The sequence below is a fragment of the Panthera tigris genome, chromosome D4 (assembly GCF_018350195.1).
Source record: "Panthera tigris isolate Pti1 chromosome D4, P.tigris_Pti1_mat1.1, whole genome shotgun sequence".
Lineage (NCBI taxonomy): Eukaryota > Metazoa > Chordata > Mammalia > Carnivora > Felidae > Panthera > Panthera tigris.
This window is the reverse complement of record NC_056672.1, coordinates 66,050,629-66,057,626: the sequence shown is the minus strand read 5'-3', so window position 1 is coordinate 66,057,626 and position 6,998 is coordinate 66,050,629.

Here is a 6,998-nt window from a genome sequence, read left to right as displayed (position 1 = left end):
CCTGCAGGGGCTTCTGATTTCCAGGTTGTGATCTGCTTTGGCTACTCCCTTCCAGTTCTTGCAGCACACTTCTCACGATGCCAGGAGGTTAACTCTCATCCTACTGATTGGGAACTTAGTTCCCAGCTCAGTCCTTCTTTCCCTGTCCTGGCTCCTGTCTGATTAGCACCAACTGTCTGCTAAACCCGTACATGATTTTCACCACCATTGATTCACACAAAAATGTTTACTTGGTATTTTCTGTGTGCTAGGTCCTGTGTAGGCACAGAGGATACCTTGGTGAACAAACCAGATAAGGATTCTCTGCCCTTGGGGAGTTTATGTTAAAGAGTGAGGAAACACATACTAAACAATAGGCATAATAAATAAATAATATTTTATAAAAGAAGGTGATAAGTATGATGGAAAAAGTGAGCAGGGAAAGACAAGCCGACAGTGCTGATACAAGGCACATGTTTAGAGTGGCCTCTTTGAGAAGGTGACTCTTGAGCAAAGCCTTAAAAAACATTCCATGTGTTCTGTACTTTCATATACATCTACTTATCATCAACACCTGGTCGTATAGGTAGCTAGCTTACTTCAGCCTGAGAACTTCCAGGACTTTCTGTTTCTCCCAGAGGGGCTATTTATATATAGTAAGAGAGGCAGCAAGTGTTATAATTGTATGCTTGGACTTTGGTGTAGAAAACGGCCTTGAATCCTTGCTCTATGGCCAATTGGAGCAGCTGTAAATGTTTACCTAATTTACTAGACAATGTGTTTCTTGAGGGGCTGGATCTTTCTTGTTCACCCTATTGCCTCCATGCCTAGCGTAGTAGTATCTGACCTCTATTAATGCTTGTTAAATGAATGAGTGCACGTTTAAGTTTTTGGTTTGCTTATTAGCCATAATGCCCTGGGAACATTCCTTCCTGAGCTTTCAGTTCCTTGTATGTAAAATGAGGCTGTTAATCATGATCAATAGAGTAACCGCCTCATAGTGTGAGAGTCAAACTGTAAGAATTTACAATGCAGGTAGAGCACTTAGCAAGGTGCCTAGTACACAGCTAGTGCTTATGCAGTAAGTGTTAGAAGTGGTTACCGTTTGTTGTAGTCAACATACAGAATTAATGTTCTCCTACTTAAGATACACTATTGTGGGAGGATTTCTTTCCTCCTCAATAACTTGGTCCCATCAACCAAGCCTGTGCAGTGCCTGCAGAGTTGTAACCTTTGAGGGAGTATGAGAGGTGTGCATGGGGGTAGATGGTGGGTAGGGTGGGGGCTAGAGGAGCCTAGGGGCAGAAGAGAGAGCCTAGGTAGCAGGACTGAGGGGATCCCTGGAGTACTGTGGCTGGGGCAGAGGCTGTTGTATAAATAGTCTCTCAGCCAGCGCTAGGAAGCAGAGTTAGTGTCCACATAATAACACAGAGCAAGGGGATTAATGGAATGTTAACTGAGATTAAACAGAGTAATTATTAGGGCGTAGGCATCACTAGTGGGGCCTGGAGACAAGGCCTAGACCCTGGCACAGGGTCTTTCTCCAACTTAAAGTGTCTTTTCAGCCCCAATTCCCTGGCTTTACCAGCATTCCCCAGTGTCTGCTGAACTGACTCTCCTGCCTCTTTGATTTTCTTCAATCTGGTCTCCTGGGTTTGTCTCTCATGAAACAGTCAGTCTGCATGAAGACCCCTGCTGTCTCTATGGGCATGGCCAGGGGCATCATTTGCTAACTCACTAGGAATAGAACCATCACTCTGGTTGTTCTCAGTGAGTATAGACAGTCATTCAGTGCTATTCTGCAGAAGGCAGCATCCTGACCAAACAGGCCCAGAGGTAGAAGGCTTCTCTTCCTACTAGGCTCTTGGCTGGAAGCAGATGTTTTATGGAAGTCAGTTGCCATCCAGATAGTCAGCAACATTTGTTTAGGACCCACTGCACGTCTGTCCCTGTGATGAGGGAGACAGCATTTCAATGCAGAAAAGATAATGATCCTCATCAGAATCTATGATTATTTCCTGAGGATTGAGTCTTAGAAGTGGCTTTACTTTTCTAAGGGTTAAGAATACTTTTATGTTTCTTTATACATAATGCCATATTGTCTTCCAAAAAGGATGTACCAATTTATATGCCCATTCATTGCATTTAATAATGTTCATTTTATTATACCTTTGCTAGTACTGGGTACTATTAACTGGGTACTTTTAACTATATATAAAGGAGAGGCAAAATGGCATTTCTTTGATTAAAGCTTTGTTTTTTATTAAAAAAGGGGTTCAACATTTTAAAATGTTTGTTTACTGTGGAGATAATTCTTGCTATCCTCTCCAGAGTAGGTCTGGAGGAATTTTGACTTTTTTTTTTTTTTTTGGCTGAATTTTATTCATGGCATTTTTTAAAAAGATTTTTTTAATGTTTGTTTATTTTTGAGAGAGAGAGAAAGACCATGCACAAGCGGGGGAGGGGCAAAGAGAGAGGAAGACAGAAGACTGAAGTGGGCTCTGTGCTGACAGCAGAGAGCCCGATGCTGGGCTCGAATTTGCGAACTGCGAGATCATGACCTGAGCCGAAGTTGGAAGCTTAACCAACTGAGCCACTCAGGTGCGCCTATGGCATTTTTTTTTTTTAAGTTTATTTATTTATTTTGAGAGAGAGAGAATGTGTGCACATGTGCACATGCTCAAGCCAGGGAGGAGCAGAGAGAGGAAGAGAGAATCCCAAGCAGGCTGTATGTGTCAGTGCTTGATCTCACCATGAGATCATGACCTGAGCTGAAATCAGGAGTCAGATGTGTAACCAACTGAGCCACCCAGGTGCTCCTATGGCATTTGTTTTTTTAATACACATACAGTAAAATTTACTTTCTTTGTTACTGTGTACATTTTCTGATTTTGACAAGTACACAGCATTTTGTAAGTAGTAACACAATCAGAATATAAAGTTTTCTCCCAAAATTCCCTCCTGTTGCCTCAAACCCTCCACCAACTCTTAGTCAAATCAACTCTTAGTCCCTGGCAACTACTGATCTATTTTATGGCCCTGTATTTTTGCCTTTTCCAGAATGATGTAACAGTCTCTTTAATAGAGCAATAACATTTAAATTTTAAGTCCAATTTATAAGTATTTTTCTTTTACATATTGTGTTTTGTTTTTCTACTAAGAACTTTTTGCCCAACCCAAAGTTTCCTATATTTTCTTCTAAAATTTTTCAAATTTTACATTTATGTCTATAATCCATTTTGTTAAAATTGGTGCAAGGTGTGAGATGTTGGTCAAGATTCATGTTTTTGTATATTGATATCCAGTTGTTATGGCATCATTTGTTAAAAAGTCTACCCTTTTTCTATTTAATTAATTAATTAATTAATTACTTTAAATGTTTACTCATTTTTGAGAAAGAGAGAAAAAGAGACAGAGTGTGAGCAGGGGAGGGGCAGAGAGAAAGGGAGACACAGAATCCAAAGCAGGCTCCAGGCTCTGAGCTGTCAGCACAGAGCCCGACTTGGGGCTCGAACTCACGAACTACCAGATCATGACCTGAGTGGAAGTTGTACACACTCAACCAACTGAGCCACCCAGGCACCCCTGAAACTGCAATTTTTAAAACAATAGCATTGACAAGTCCAAAGCATGAAATACTTAGGTATAAGCTAAAAACTATAAAGTATAGATGAAAGAAAATTTAAGAGTTAAATATATAGTTCTTTTTCTATTTAAATGCATCTCTGTCAGAAATCAGCTGACCATGTTTTTTTTTCTTTCTGACCTCTCCTGTTCCATTGATCTGTGTATCTATCCTAACCCTATACCGCATTGTATTGATTCTACTAAGTTCCTATATTTTTGCCTCTTCCAGAATGATCTATAAGTAGAATCACATAGTATATAAAATTTGCATCTAGCTTGTTTCACTTAGAGTAATGAATGCCTTTGAGATTCACCCAAGTTGTTGTGCACTTCAATTTTTCATTCATTTTTATTGCTCAATAACATTGCATTGTATGGATGTACTAGAGATTGTTTAACCATTGACTTGCTGTTCTTTTTCAAATTGATTGGGCTATATAGTTCCCTTGCCTTTTTTAGAATCAGCTTATAAATATCTTTAAGAACTTGCCCTCTTAATTGGAACAATGTTGGGATTTCCATAAGTCTAGATATCAATTTGGGGAGAATTGACATGTTAACAATATTGAGTCTTCCAATCTATGAATATGGTATACCTTTCCATGTATTTAACTCTTAAATTTTCTTTCTTTCATAGTTTTTAGCTTATACCTAAGTATTTCATGCTTTGGACTTGTCAATGCTGTTGTTTTAAAAATTTCAGTTTTGGGGCACCTGGGTGGCTCAGTCGGCTGAGCGTCTGACTTCGGCTCAGGTCATGATCTTGCACTCCGTGAGTTCAAGCCCTGCGTCGGACTCTGTGCTGACAACTCAGAGCCTGGAGCCTGCTTTGAGTTCTGTGTCTCCCTCTCTCTCTGCCCCTCCCCAACTCATGCTCTGTCTCTCTCTGTCAAAAATAAATAAACATTAAAAAAAATTTATTCAAAAAAAATTTCAGTTTCAGGGGTGCTTGGGTGACTCAGTCAGTTAAGCGTCTGACTTCGGCTCAGGTCATGATCTCGTGGTCCGTGGGTTCATGCCCCACGTCAAGCTCTGTGCTGACAGCTCAGAGTCTGGAGCCTGCTTTGAATTCTATGTCTCCCTCTCTCTCTGCCCCTCCCCAACTCATGCTCCGTCTCTCTCTGTCAAAAATAAATAAACATAAAAAAAAATTTATTTAAAAAAAAATTCAGTTTCAGGGGCACCTGGGTGGCTCAGTCAGTTAAGCGTCTGACTTCGGCTCAGGTCATGATCTCGCGGTCCATGGGTTTGTGCCCCATGTCGGGCTCTGTGCTGACAGCTCAGAGCCTGGAGCCTGCTTTGGATTCTGTGACTCCCTCTCTCTCTTCCCCTCTCCTGCTCGCACTGTGTCTCTCTCTCTCAAAATAAATAAACATTAAAAAAATTTTTTTAAGTCAATTTCAGTTTCAGATTGTTCTTTATTAGTATAAAGAAATACCATTAATTTTTTGTATATTGACCTGTTTCTGATTTTCCCCTCTTGGAAAACACCTGCCATTGTAAAGAAGTCCAGTTTATTCTGGTGGAGAGGCCATGTGGAAAGATGCCTGGAGGATGCGAGGCTATGTGACAAGGAACTGAGCTGTCCCAGCCAATAGTTAGCACCCACTGCCAGACTTGTGAGTGAAGCCATCTTCGATGTTCTAGCCCCAGCTGAGCTCCCAGCTCAGTGCAGCCACATTAGTCAACCATGTTGGCACTACAGAGAGCTGAAGAACTGCCCATCTGAGCCAAGCCACCCCACAAAATTGTGAGAAATAGTATATCTTCATTGTTTTAAACCATTAAATATGGAGGTGGGGATTGTCATTAAGCAATAGACAAATGATACCAGGCTTACAACAGTTCACTTAACTAGTCCTGGACTCCATGGCCTGACCATGAGTGCTAGGCTCTGATATTTCTTATTGAGTCTCCTTGTTGCCAGAGTCAGGCTTTATATCCCCAGGGATAGCAGCTGGCTGCCAAGTCACCACTCTCCCTCTTGCCCACTTACTTCACAGTGGTGCAGTCCAGATGGACTGCATCTCTGCTTAAACTTGCATTTGGCCACTGAGAGGCCTCTACTAGCCTTGCTGTGATGACCCTGGCTGCCGACTGCTTGCTCACTTGGCTGACAGCTGCCTGTCTGCCTGGTTACTTGGGTTTTCACCATAATGTCGTCTCTCTGGCCTAATCAAAAGCCCTAGGACATTCATTTGCAGTGCCTCTTTCCCACCTCCTGATATAAGATTCTTTCTCTGTGGGGACTGTTTCACACTGCTACACGTAGATCAATATTCCTTAGACCTGAAACCCCAGCTATAGTTCTAAGAATTGGCAGCTGCTTAAACCTGACCTAGAGCCTGCAGAGTGGCTGGATTTTATTACCTGTTCAGCAAAAAGATTTGGAACCCTGGGGATACATTAATTAGTTAAAAAGAAGTAAGCCACAGCAAACACTGCCTGGCCTGCCCTTACTAGCTGTGCAATTTGGGACAAGTTCTTAAGCTTCTATATACCACATTTTCTTTACTTGTAAAATAGGGATAATAATTCTTGATAAGATAATGCATATGCATTGCCGAGCAACCTGCCTGGCACATAGCAATTGCTTAATAGTAGTAGTTATTGTAATTAATATTGAAAGTCAAAGATAGAAGGAGCCCTTACAGATTATTCAATCTAAGGCCCACAGTGTTCAGCAGGAGAAAGTGAGGTCCAGAGAGACTGAGTGACTTCCCCAAGGTCACCACAGCTCATTAGTTGTAGAACAAGGACTAGAACACTAGGTTCTCAACCTCAAATCTCATACCTTCCCCACTGTACCACAATTCTTTGGTTTAGGATGCCCTGGAGAAAAAAAGGGAAAGGAAGACTACTAAGTATCTACTTTATTGTTGCTTTTGTATATATCATGTTATTTTATCCTCATAATAATTCTATAAATTATGATCTTCACTTTGTAGATAAGGCACTACGGCTCAGAGAAATTAAAATTTTGTCTACAGGCCCCATGGGCAGCAGAACAGGGGCTCCAACATAGGCTTGTCTGACTCCCAAACCGGCCCATGCTTCTCCACCATCTCATGCTCTTCCTGGGTCAGGGTGGGGATCCTGAGAACCCCAGGGAAGAAGCGTTCCTGCAGGGCTTGGCACCAACCTGGCTGCATTTCTTCTCAGTTCTCAGATGCGGTAGCTGGTCTGCACGCAAGAGCCTTTTATCCTTCTTTCCACACAATCCTTTTAACTGAAACCAAGTGGCCAAAGCTTAACTGTAATTCTGCAGAACTGGTGGCGAGAGGCCCGGCTAGGGCTTGGGCCGCTCACCCCAAACGTGATGTGCACAGAGAGTGGGGCTGACATTGTTTAGTTCTCTGCTCAGCAGTGCCCGGCCAAGCCTCCCAGTCTAA